Here is a 13718-nt window from a genome sequence, read left to right as displayed (position 1 = left end):
TACAAGTACGATCATAAGTATTTTTGAGTGGATTGTCCGTTTTCAGTGCTTGTTTTCGTGCATACCTGTATTATATTATATATATATAATATATATTAGGTATTGGAATTAATTCGTAGCGTTTTTTAATGAAAGAATGTTATTTATTTCACATGAGCATTAAAAAATACATTAATGAAAGTACTTCCCATCACTTGTAAAACGCTACGAATTAATTCCAACACCTAATATAATATAATACAGGTATGCACGAAAACAAGTACTGAAAATGGACAATCCACTTAAAAATACTAAAAAAAAAATATATATATATATATGAGGGTAAATAAGTACTCGTGTTAGTAATGAAGACGCAAGCTTTTCACAAAAATTTTTTTTATTTTCCAACGTAATCCCCTTTTAGGAGGATATACTTTTCCCAACACTTCTGCCATTTTTTTAACTTCTCAGAAAAATACGATTTGTCGAACTCTGCAAAATAGGTCTCTGTTTCGGCAATGACTTCCTCATTCAATGTGAATTTCTTTCCACCGAGCCATTTTTTCAAGTTTGGAAACAAGAAGAAGTCACAGGGGGCTAAATCCGAAGAATACGGTGGATGTGGCAGCAATTCATAGTGCAATTCGTAGATCAATTTGGCTATGGCGATTGCGATGAAGTGAGCCGGTGAATTGTGAGCAATCGCGACACCCATCGGGCCGACAGCTTTTTCATTCCCAAGTCATCAAAATATTGAATGAATCACTCTGAAATATTGTATGGCGTCGTTTGAAAGATGGTAGTACATGATGTCAACTTGCATCAGCAACGCCGCCTTGAAACACAGGTACTTATTGATTTGTCTACATATATAAATATATATATATATATATATATATATATATATATATATATACATATAATTACTTTATAATATTTATAATCTTTCATGTAAGAAGTACATAAGTAAGCGAATATTGACTTGTAGTTCAATGGTAGAGTGGTAGCCTTGTAGCAGAGACCACCAAAGCAGAACAAGTCATGATGTCAAAGTCTATGATATCAAAATGACTCCAAAATAATTATTAAAAGTCATTTTTCAATCATTTCCGATTTATTTTAATGTTATTTTGACATTATCGTGACTTGTCGTTTTGCTTGGGCAGACCTCGGTTCGAATGCCGGCAGGAGTAAGCAGATTTTCTCGTGTTATCGGTTACGCTTTACTGAATCACTGATTATTTTGAGTAAAAATGTGCAATGTGAGTGACGAGTACTAAACAAATATTTTGCACTCGTAAATACATTTGTCCACCTCAATTTACATAAAATGTATCACTCAAAAATATTCATAATCTATTGCATACTAGCATTGCAGCACACTCTCTTGTCTCTCTCTGTCTTTTCAACATTGAATCAATGTCTCAGGAATGTTGGTTTATAACATTGTGAACATTGCAGTAACATTGCGAAAAGTAGATTCAATATTAAAGAGACGTTGCAGAAATGTTCTTGTTTGCGATCTAAAAACGGAGTCATATTCATTAAGCGGAATGCACGTTTTAACCATTCAAACTAACAACGCGCGCGCGCGCGTACACACACACACACACGCACTCACACACACACACACACACGCACACACACGCACACACGCACACACGCACACACGCACACACGCACACACGCACACACGCACACTCACTCACGCACACGCACACACACACACACACACACACTCACACACTCACACACACTCACACATACACACACTCACACACACTCACACACTCACACCAGAGAGAGTTTGGAGTCATTAAATATTATAGAACGACATTAAATTAAGAGTTACATATTTCGAATCGAAAAGCTTGTATTTTTAGGTGTAAAATCTGAACTTTTTAAGGCTTGTAGCGCGGGAACGGCTCATAGAATCAAGTTGTACTCATTGAAATATTTGTTTAAAATGAAGAGAACTACACATGTCCAAAAATTAACCAAATCCGCAGAAAGACATTTTCCAATAAGATTAGTCCTTTAGTTGGTTATCATTAATCATGATTGTGATATCTAAGAAATTTAGTGAGTCATGACCTATTTCCAACGTAAATTGGAGGTGAAAATAGAAAGAATTAAAAATCAAAAGAATTATTATGTAGTATAATGGCTCAATAATTTAAAAACAAATTAAAATAAAAAGGGCTACGAGTCAAAAGTTCGACTTATAAAATTGATAAATAAGTAAAAAAATGTCTTAATAAATTATAGTTTTTATTTTTTTGACAAATTCTAATGTTTGTATTTTGTGTATGTTACTGTTCGGTTTAATTAACGAAACAAAGATCTTCCTCAATTTGATATCAACAATTATATAGTTATTCAATGTCAAGTATATTTTCAATTTTCGATTGATTTTATGTTATGTTTTTTTTCCGTTTAGATATATTTTGTAAACATTGATAATAATCCGATTGTGATCGAAATGTTTGTTGTTGTTAGCCGGCATGTTATTAAATTTCATAATTAATTTATGAAGACATTTTTTTTATTTATCTACCAATTTTATAGGGCAACTTCTGGCTCGTAGCCCTTTATCTTTTAACTTGTAATTAAAGTATTCTATGAACGAATCGAGTTTAGAAAAAGGAACAGCAACGCATAATTCGATTGGAATAATATCGAAATTTTAGACGAAGAATCATAATAAGCGTTCGATTTCGGAGATCCTAAACATAAAAAAAGAACAAAAAAATAGTCTTAAACGGATACTGAGGACCTCTATGAGGTATACATACCGATAATAAAAAAAATCTGACATTGCAGTACCAAGATTATTTTTAATATATTATTATTCTTTAATTAATGTTTGTCTGTCGACAGTAACATATATTTTTACCTCGAGACTTATTTTAAATACATTTATATATAATAATTTTAATTTTATACACTATTAATTTTATATCATAACCAACTTTTTTCTACATTGTCTGTGATATTGTCTATTTTATTATTTTATTATAAACCAACACTGACCTTTACTATAATATTGTCGAACATCTTTTCGACATGCTAAATATTATCATTGGATTCACGTGTGACATCTCGACCTATCAGCATCGGCTTATCGCTTCTGCTTCGGCTGTCTCTTTGAATTTTCTTCATTTTCTAAAATCATTTAGTTCTACTCTAAGTTTATTTATAGCAAGTAAGTCTTAAATTTTTCTATTGAACACTGCTGGTGCGGTCGGCATGCTGGATGTTCATAAGTGATGCTGTCCTCATATATGATTGTAGTTGAGCATTCTAATTTTGTTATATATTAATGTTTATACGCGCATTTGACGTTTCTGCATTATCTTTGTCTTTTCATATATCAGATTTCTTGCGTTTATTAATTCTCCGATTCTGAAATCTAATATGATTGAAATATAATTTATATTCTGTTATAATTTTCTCTTATTGTTATTTGTTCCATGTATACTTATGTCATTATATTGTTTATTACTGTAAGTCGTTACGCGATCAAACTTGTATGTATTTTTAAATACAATACTTATATTATCTTTATACGATTATATTTCGACGCATATTTCTGAATACTTATATTATCTTTATACGATTACATATTTCTGCAACATGAATCAGTCGGCCTGCTGTATGTGCAAGCGTTTCATATTATGCTTGCTGAAGTGCACGTTCTATGGGATCGATAACGGCATGCCTCCGGACGACGCGGGTGCTGCGGGCCCTACTTTAAGTGGAGACTTGTCTGTATCTTTGAGGATTGCTGCGTTCTCATCGGCCTTGTCGCCCGTCTTCTATGTCCTCGCTTGGTCATCAGGGCCGTGACGACGTGCATCGCTCGATGTCTTGTTATATTTTGATGAAGTTAAGTCATTGCTAGCTTCCTTATTCACTTCTGTAACCACACTGAATAGCAGAATTGCGACTCGAATCTAGTTTCGGCTTTTTAGATCGCCTGAAACTTAAGTTTGACGCAATGAAGTTGGCGAAAATTGATGAATTTGAGGAAGCTGTAGTTCGACTACGCGATGTTACGAGATGGGGCGGCTCTTTGTTGGTTTAACTGCAAAGCTTGCCTCTCTCTCGGAGAGGCAGATTGCTCTTAAACGGCGTTGTGCTCGCCTAGAGGAGGCGATGGATTCCGGTCATCGAAACTTCGCGGTTAGCGACGCTGCTCCTTCTCATAGGCTATTTACGCGATTTAAGCATTTAATGAACGAACAACTAGATCATAAACTCATCATATTCGATCTCCCAAAGATATCATCTGAGGAAAGGATGGAGATGTTGCAGATCGCAACATCGCTGTGCAACATCGCTGTGCGGATCCGCAACATCGCTGTGTTGCGGATCGCTCAGTCGCTCGGTCGTTATCGCTCTCCGAGGTGATAAAGGGATCCCTGATCAGATTTCATCCTCTGACTCGCTTGTCATCAAGTTTACCACAATATCCAAGAGAAACTGTTTACGAGGGCTCGTCGCCGGTTGAGTTTTGATGTCTCTGATGAGACACGTCCGTGATGAGTGATTTACTGTAAGGGTTTCTTTTCTCGAACACTCTACTAATCAATATCATAATTCTCTGGATAGCTTAATAAAATTTTAAACATCAAGAAGATGCTGCGATCGCGCAGAAGTTGAACAGGTTTCAGGAGTGTGGCAGGTCATCGATACCGATCTGAGCAACACGACTTTTACGTTGTCCAATATAGACGTGATAAGTGCAGACACATGAAAAGACAAATTATCAATGTAAATTACGAATTAGTAAATAAACTGTTTACAATAGTTTGCATTAAACTTAATCACCGATTCTGAAATTGGTTACTGAATTTTGTATAAATAGTATATATTCTGACCCATTTTAGATTGGGAGCACAAATAAATGTAACTTATAACTTAGGCGAGTTGTCGCATGAAACTTATGAACCATTAGATATTCAGAAAAGGTTAATTATTACATTCATATTTTATGTGATATGTCAGGTATTTGAAAGTATTTATTTCTCGTCCTGTACCGAAATTTGAGTTTTACTTGATAAGAAAACGATTCTGACATCAAATAATTTATTATTTCATACTTTTACGTTTTCGTTTCGGTTATATAAGTAATTTAAAAATCACAACGTTATATTAATACTTTCGCCATAATCTTCATAATCTCGTTTTAATACGTAGGAAAGTTCGTTCAATTTGGACTGGATTCTTAGTGTATATAAATATCTATAAACGGCTTCAAGAGCAGATCAGCAGATGCAATGGATTCTCCACATAGTACTTCCACAGATTGGAGAATCTAGCCACCATTACGCCGTCAACGATGCGATGATCCGCGGACCAGCTGATCGACATTATGTTGGCTGGAATCACATTCCCCTCATCGTCGCGGCAACTTCCGCGCCTTCCCAAATGCACCTATTATTACCTGCGGTAACGGATACGATAACTGGTTTCATATTCGTTCCACCAATCTAGAAGTCGACATAAAGAACAGTATTTCAATGGAAATAAATATTTAGATGAAGAAAAAGAAAATGAGAATGCCAAGATTGAACAGATATTCGAAAAGTAAAATTATATACATTATATAAATATATATATATATATATGCAAATTTATGTGATTTATAATTTACTGATCATAATTTGTCTTTTGACGCGTCCACACTTACCATGCCTATATTGGATAACGTAAACGTCGTGTAGCTCACATCGGCATAACTGTTGGGTCTCTTCGTCAAGCCAAGCGTTTAATTAAGGATACTGCTGCAACGCTCGCGAGGCTGCTTTTATGAAGAATGTCATAAGAATTAGAGAGATGCCTCGTTCCATCAAGGAATCTTTCACATCGTTTCGATAGCGCATCACTTGGTCCATGTTGCACTCATCACTGTAGATGAAGTGTGGTATTGTCTGTGAAAAATTCATGGTAAAGATAAAGTTGTTTTCTGATGGATAACTTGTTGGGAGACTTTTGAGACCTCCACAAGTATTTTCTTCAAGAAAGTTATGCGATTTATTGATTATTTCCGTCTTTTGATATTATACATCTTTAAATGTCAATATTTTGTGAATTTATTTCATCAGGATGAGTATACTAATATTAACAAGGAGAGAATACAGTGGATTTGATATGAATCTTAATCTCCTTCATGCGGAATCTTTTCATATTAAAAAGGACTATTTACGACCTATTCAATAAAATACTCAGATACCACATAATTTATCTTCGATATAAGATTCATTAGTTTAGAGGTCAAAAACCGTAATAAGTTCTCTGTCACTTCTATTTTTTCCTCCCTCTTCTTCTAGTTCGTCCTGTGTTTCTCTTTGGCAGCTATTTCTATGTGTTCTCTCTACACTTCTCTGAAGAATTCTTTTTTTATACACTGTTCAAATATAAGAGGGGGAGAAGAAAAGAGAGGTTGCTGAGACTTTATTAAGATCGATTACTGTCGGTCAATCAATTTTTAAAAACCAGGAGGATGTTTTTCATATGTCACTTATGTTACAGTTATTGTCTCTATTTAAATTATCGAGATGTTTCTGTATTTCTCTGTATTTTCTTGGAAAATATGAAATAGCTATTGTGATTGTTTGATCAAGCGATATTGCATGTCCTGTCTTAATATTATGTTAGAATGTTCACTATGTGGTATGCTTTAACATTATTGTGCTTTTCATCCGTAGATTTTCTCTTTTTCCCAATGTTAGTGTTGCCAATTTAGTAGAATATTTGGAAGTTTTTTTTTTATACCGGAAGAGAGATTTTTTTTTGGGGGGTACAAAAAGTTTAGGAGAATTTCAAGATGATTTTTGAAAAAGAAAATAAATACAAAAAAAAATTTTTAATTACATCTAAAAAATATTGAGAAAATCGCAATATAAGGAATAACTTTCGAACAGACCTTGATAACAGTGCAATATACACTTTGTTTTTTTCAAAAGTAAGATATTTTATATATTCCTGCCAAGCTAAGTGAAGATCTTTAGTCTTTACAGTTCCTCATTTGTCTTGTCTTTTTTGCAGGCTTGAAAACGATTCAGATGTGTTTATTTAAGATTTTACCGATACAATTCCTTCTACACATGAGACCAGGAAAGATTCTCTTGTCTGCCTTATCGTTTAATAGTTTTGTGTCAGAATTTATTGCCTTATTTGTAAGTCTACTGATTATTACTTTATATTTTCGTAATTATTATAATTTTTTTTATTTGTCGTATTTGTTTTGTTTTAAAAAGTTAAATTTTGTTTATAGGTGTTGATTGTCTGACATAATGTTTTATTATGTATCATTGATTGCTGACTATTTTTATGTTGATGGTATATATGATATGATTCAGCATGTAAGTGATTATTTTATTTATGTCCTTTCATTGTGACCGTTTTATTGTTAGGCTTGTTTCAAATGGTTAAGTTTTATCTGTAGATACTTCATCTAATATGCTGTATATACAAGTGAGTTTATTGCCGATTTTGTGCTGAATGGTCATGTAACTCAAATATAGATGTTGACCACAATAGCCGCCACAAACGACCATCTCATATCTTCTAAGGAAAAGAGGAACAGAGACTCTAGGGAAACATCCCGATAATATAAACAGAGACAAAGACTGTAAATGAAAGACTATTCTTCGGTTTTCGGAAATTGATCGGCCGAAAGTAATCGCCTTCATCACAGTCTCAGCGATTTTTCCTTCCCCCTGATGCCTTCTTATATTTCACTATAAAAAGGAGCCACTCTAGAGAAGCGACTCAGTATCAAGTTACTTCTCTTCCTGATAAAGTGAATTGTAATTCACAAAATGTTAGCTTACTATATCAAGGCACGAAGATAACTCATAAACGGCGTAATTCGTTATTGTTCTATATAAAGAATACAAAAAAGAAGAAATTTCATTAGAAATTGTAGATATAATTAAATTTTTTTTAATTGTAAAAAATCTGAGAAATTCAAAATGGGAGACAGAGAAGTTCACAAACAATATTATAAAAAAAATCTCATTGAATAATACAGAAGTAATAAAATGAATACTAAATATTGAAGTGAATAGAATATAAGATACTGATTAAATTAAATAAAATTGAAGTCTAAAAAATTAAGCTCTGAAAAATTATATTTATTAGTTAAATTGTATTCTATTATAGTTATTTCTTCACCTTTTTGAAGACTCACCAAAGATTTCGTCATAGTTTTCCACATGTGTTTCGTATCCTTTAAGATTGACCATTCTTTCCGTCATGCTTCCGTCATGGAACATTCACCTTAACTCTCGGATCCGCGGAAATTTTCTGCAGATGTGCCAGTATGTCTTCCTTGAGCACTCTTCTATTCTTGTCAGTCGCTTTTACATCCGTTAGCTTTATGTTATTCTCTTTGGCTATTCTCTTTACCGGGGTTGACAATACCTTCTCTTCTTTCAAGGTGATGTTCTCTGATTCCACCTTATCTGATCTTCTCTCGCTTTTTTCTGAATTGTCAATCGTTTGATTTTCTGCGCTCTTTGCGATCTCGCCTGCATCGTTTCTTACGACGTCTGTTGAGTTGTCTTCTATCTCAAAATCCAACAGCGTTGATCCGACCAACGCGACGTTGTCAATCTTATAGTGCAGAGTCTTGATAAGGCCATCGTAGCGATTCGTGATTGTCACCGAGGCTTTATCGCTCTGCACCTCACAGATGTCATCGAACTGCTTCACCTGATCTCCCGATTTCACGAACCTGAGAAGAAGTTTCGCCGAATTTAGTATAGAGACGAAAATATTTTGGATGGTTAAAAAATGCTAATTACTGAGTTATTAAAAAGTCTTGAACCACTCTTTAAAAAATAATTACGAGTATTACCCAGTCGACATTGAAAGTACGAGTTATTTTTAGTTAATTGTGTCGACTGCGTAATAATTGTTTTTTAAAGCTAATTATTCAAAAGCTGAAATTTAACTTCAAGGATCCCACATTTAAAGCCGAATAAACGTTGCATCTTTTAATATATACTATATTTATCATGAAAGGAAATATTTTATCGCAGATCGTATCAAACTTTTCACGTACCATTCTTTCACTGTGACGTCTTGAATTCCCTCGCCGATGTCCAACAATTTGAAGGGTACTATTTTTTTGGCAGAGAAGAATGAGCTGACAGACAAAAGTCAGTATTGGGTCGCGCGATCGCTCGGCCTACGCAAACAAAAGTTTCGTCGACGGTAAAAGTTCCATCAACAATAAAAGCAATAAAAACAATTATTATTGCGTCGTTGGCAGTGATGGATTAACGCATAGGCAAATAAGGCACTTGCCTAGGATGGCAATTTTTGAAGAAAATTTTCACATAGTTAAGATAAATTTTTAATTTGTTAATCTAACGTTTTTTTTTGCACGAGTTACACCGAGCATATTTTATCAGAAACGATATTTTAAATATACAGTTAAAAATGTATTATGTTTATATTACTCATTAAGGACTATGTTTTTACCAGCTAATACGGAGGTATAAATCGTTTTTTTTTATCCATTTTCTTTTTATCAAATTTATAAATTAATGAAATCATCCAAGAGCAAGGTTGATAAAAAATAAATATTCAGTTCTTTTTTGTTCAAAATGTTTTTAATGTTTTATATATGTTTTAAACAGCTTTATGAAAAAAATCATGTTTAAAACAAAAAAAAATACATTTTTACTTTCAAGAATTTTGAAACGTTTCCGAGGTACATTTTAACATTTATAATTACCTATTTCCTCATTTTTCTTAAACTTGAGCGTATTATCACATGAATATAAGTATATATTTGAATGTGTTGTTTGCTATTTTATTTGACTATATATATTTGAAGTTATGCAAATTTAAATAGCATAGCATTTTGCTAATGTACTCCTTTATGCGTATTGATTACTCACTGCTTCTTTGTTGAGATTTTCAATATAATTATTCCTTGAATTAATTGTAGTTCTAATATTAATCTGTAATTTACGTATATTTTTTTATAGACTATATATTTTTATAGACTGCTAAACTGTCTACATACAGTATTGAGAAATCGTTTTAACGATACGCTATCGCTGACCACAGATGGCGCTTCTACCACTGGGATGTTCATCTTTTGAATGCATGATAAAAACAATAACAGTTCGAGTCTTCCCTGCGTCGCGATCCCTCCTCAACAGGTTATGGGCCCAGGCAACGATTCGCAATAAGAGTTCGTATTAAAGTAAAAAAGTGAGTGAGATTCTCAGTGATCAAGTGCATCAAAGAAAACGACACTCACAATGAATGTGTCCGCTGTGAGCCGTATTGAAACGCTCAATAAAGACAATTACGACACCTGGAAAATGCAGATGCAAGCAATATTGGTGAAGAACAACGCATGGAAATACGTGAATGGAACCGACATGAAAACGGAACTAGTTGCCGACGACGATGGGATATCTGCCCAAGCTCGTGCGGAATGGGACGACAACGATAGTAAGGCAATGTCAGATCTCATCCTTTCAATTCACCCGAGCGAATTGAAGCAGATCAAAGGCTGCACATCATCTCGAGAAATTTGGCTGAGATTGGAAGGGATATATCAATCCTGCCCGAAAAGCAACGCTGCTGAAACGTCTCGCATTACAAAAAATGGCGGACGGGGAAGACGTGCGCGAACATATTCGTACATTCTTCGACGCAGTGGATAAACTGACCGAAATGGAAGTGATAATAAATCCCGATCGGCTCGCGATTTTATTATTATACAGTCTACCATCGCAATATGAAAACTTCCGATGTGCCATCGAGTCGCGCGATGAATTACCTACACCGGAAGCACTACGAATTAAAATAATTGAAGAGAGCGACGCCCGAAAAAAGGACAACGTTCTTGTGCAAAATGCTATGGCGATCAAGCCTTACGCAAATAATAATTGGAAGAACAAAAATAAGGCGACATCGAAAAACGAGGACAAAGAAAAATCTAAGCTTAAATGCTACAGTTGCGGAGAAATTGGGCACAAGGCGGCCGACTGCTGGTATCGAGACAAACAATTAGCCAAAACGGCCGAAGATATAGGATTCTTTACGACACTCGCGACGAAGCCGCTCGAAACGGACGAAGTGCACGAGGCGCGCCGAAGACTCGCGAAGATAACCGAAGGCGAAGTTTCCCGAGCGATCGCCGAAGACGGAGAGTGCAGATCGCAGCGAGCGGGGTCACTCGACGACAGTATCCGAAGTTTCCCGAAGGACGCCGAAGGCGCGACTGTAGCGAACCGCAGCGAGAATAATAAGTCGACGCACGCGTTAACCGCAACTCGCAATGAACTATGGTGCCTCGACAGCGGCTGCACGTCGCACATATGCAAAGACGCCCATGAATTCACTGAGATGAGGGCGTGCGAAATCGGACAACTCAACTTAGCGAGCAATGCCTCTACAAAAATCAATGCGAAAGGAGTCATGAATATTGTAGCGAATTCAGACGGACGTGAAACAAACGTGGTGCTAAGCGACACACTCCACGTCCCCGACTTGCGCACAAATTTGCTTTCAGTCGGTAAAATAATCGAAAAGGAATATAGTGTAACATTTAACAGAAACTCCGCATCTATAATAGACGAAGACGGAAATACGAAATTCGTCGCAAAACGTATCGACGGACTTTATTATCTCGAGGGAAATGCGCGATCGGAGTGTAGACTGACTTTACACCGTAAGATTCAAAACGAAATATCAACGGATTCTGAGATTGTGAAATGGCATCGGCGCCTAGGACATCTGAATCTGAAAGACTTAGTGAAGTGCGATCGCGAGAATAGAGTGCGAGGACTGCGTTTGGATAAATTCCATGGACCGCTCGAATGTGAAATCTGCACCCGAGCAAAAATGACTAGGATTCCTTTCCCGAAGAACTCAAATAGAAGAACGGAATTGTTGGAGCTCATTTATTCAGACGTTTGCGGACCCATGCGCGTGGAAACGAACGGCGGAGCCCGGTATTTCGTGAACCTAGACGACAATTCGAAGTGGTGTCACGTGAGGATGATCAAAAGGAAGAGTGACGTATTCAATTGCTTCGTAGAATTCAAGGCCTTCGCAGAAAATTCTACCGGAAAGAAGATAAAATATCTTCAAACGGATAACGGTCTGGAATACGTGAATACGGAGTTCAATGAATTTCTGAAAGCGAACGGAATTCAGCGGCGACTCACTGCACCCTACAACCCGGAACAGAATGGAAAGGCGGAAAGGAAAAATCGCACATTAATGGAGATGGCGAGGTGCCTTCTGACGCAATCTGGATTAACCACATCATTTTGGGGCGAGGCCATCGCCACGGCAAACTATTTGCGAAATCGGTGCCCCACAAGTAGTCTGAAGGGGAGGACACCGTACGAAAAATGGAGAGGACGCACACCGAACGTCAGCCATCTCAGAGACTTCGGATGCGAAGTCTATGTCTTGGATAGGATACCTGGCAAGGGGAAGCTCGAACCTCGATCTACGAGAGGAGTATTCATCGGCTACTCTGATACGTCAAGAGCCTACAGAGTCTGGCTACCGGAAGAAAAGAAAGTCGTAATATCAAGAGATGTCAAATTCATGGAGAATAACGCAAAAAATTCTACCTACATTGAATCTGTGCCGGAAACGTTCAGTGAGAAGCAGGCCGACGATCCAATAGACGGATCACATGAAATGGACATCGAGCTAACGCCCCCACCAATAGTTAACGAAACCGTACCAGAAGACGAGACAGAGAAAAACTTCGAAGACAGGCAATCGACGGCGAATGAGCGGGACGTCGTTGCACAGAGAGACTCGCAGGCAAAAAGGTATCATGAAACTCGCACCGCCAGCGAAGAAATGGAACACGCCTTCTCCGTGGAGATCCCCATACGTCAGGCCATGGATTGTTCTGATGCGGATGAATGGATCCGCGCCATGGCAGAAGAAGTGATCTCTATCGTCAAAAATGACACGTGGGAACTTGAACAAAGACCGACAAACCGCGACGTGATTGGAAGCAGATTCGTCTTAAGAAATAAGTACGACGCGAACGGAGTCGTTGAACACCGCAAAGCTCGGTTGGTCGCAAAAAGTTTCTCCCAAAAACCAGGAGTGGACTTTCACGAAACGTTTGCACCAGTAGCGCGTTTGAATTCGATTCGTGCTCTAACCGCGGTGGCGGCGAAACATCAGATGTCGATGCATCAGATAGATGTGACGACAGCCTATTTGAATGGAGACCTTGACGAAGAAATCTTCATGGAGCTACCGGAATTTCTTGAAGAAACCATGCAGCAAGTGGTTCAATCTGGCATGACATCAAGAAGAATCAAAGACAAGGTCAAGAAGATGCTAGACCAGATCAGGACTGGCGACATGGTATGCCGCCTAAAAAAATCTCTTTACGGACTGCGCCAAGCTGCACGAAGCTGGAACAATAAAATTAGTGAAGCCATCAAGGAATACGGAGGCATTCCTGCCGACGCCGATCCTTGTATATTCCGAGTAAATCGAGGAGGAATCACACTTTTAATTGCCGTATATGTCGACGACATCATGATCGTCTCCGACAGCATCAAGGAGATCCGTAACTTCAAACAATTTTTGGCTCAGAAGTTCGACATTAAGGATCAAGGTGAGATTGGATACTGCATAGGACTGGAGTTCAATCGAGACAACGGAGGTATATTCGCCAAAAAGGTTACATCTTAGACATCCTGAAAAAATTCGGG

General features: G+C 36.9%; 1 pseudogene across 1 annotated transcript; it reads right to left on the bottom strand.

Moving 5' to 3' along the window:
- Positions 1-2663: 2663 nt before the first annotated feature.
- LOC105154232 (lipoamide acyltransferase component of branched-chain alpha-keto acid dehydrogenase complex, mitochondrial-like) lies at positions 2664-9220 on the bottom strand (annotated as a pseudogene). The gene is made up of 4 exons (XR_015545314.1): positions 9056-9220; positions 8180-8725; positions 5675-5915; positions 2664-5474 (listed from the first exon to the last, which is right to left on the bottom strand). The product of XR_015545314.1 is annotated as a lipoamide acyltransferase component of branched-chain alpha-keto acid dehydrogenase complex, mitochondrial-like (transcript).
- Positions 9221-13718: the final 4498 nt, after the last annotated feature.

Source organism: Acromyrmex echinatior, chromosome 6, assembly GCF_024713525.1.
Source record: "Acromyrmex echinatior isolate Ae372 chromosome 6, ASM2471352v2, whole genome shotgun sequence".
NCBI classification, from domain to species: Eukaryota; Metazoa; Arthropoda; class Insecta; order Hymenoptera; family Formicidae; genus Acromyrmex; species Acromyrmex echinatior.
This window is presented reverse-complemented; position numbering and strand designations above follow the sequence as displayed.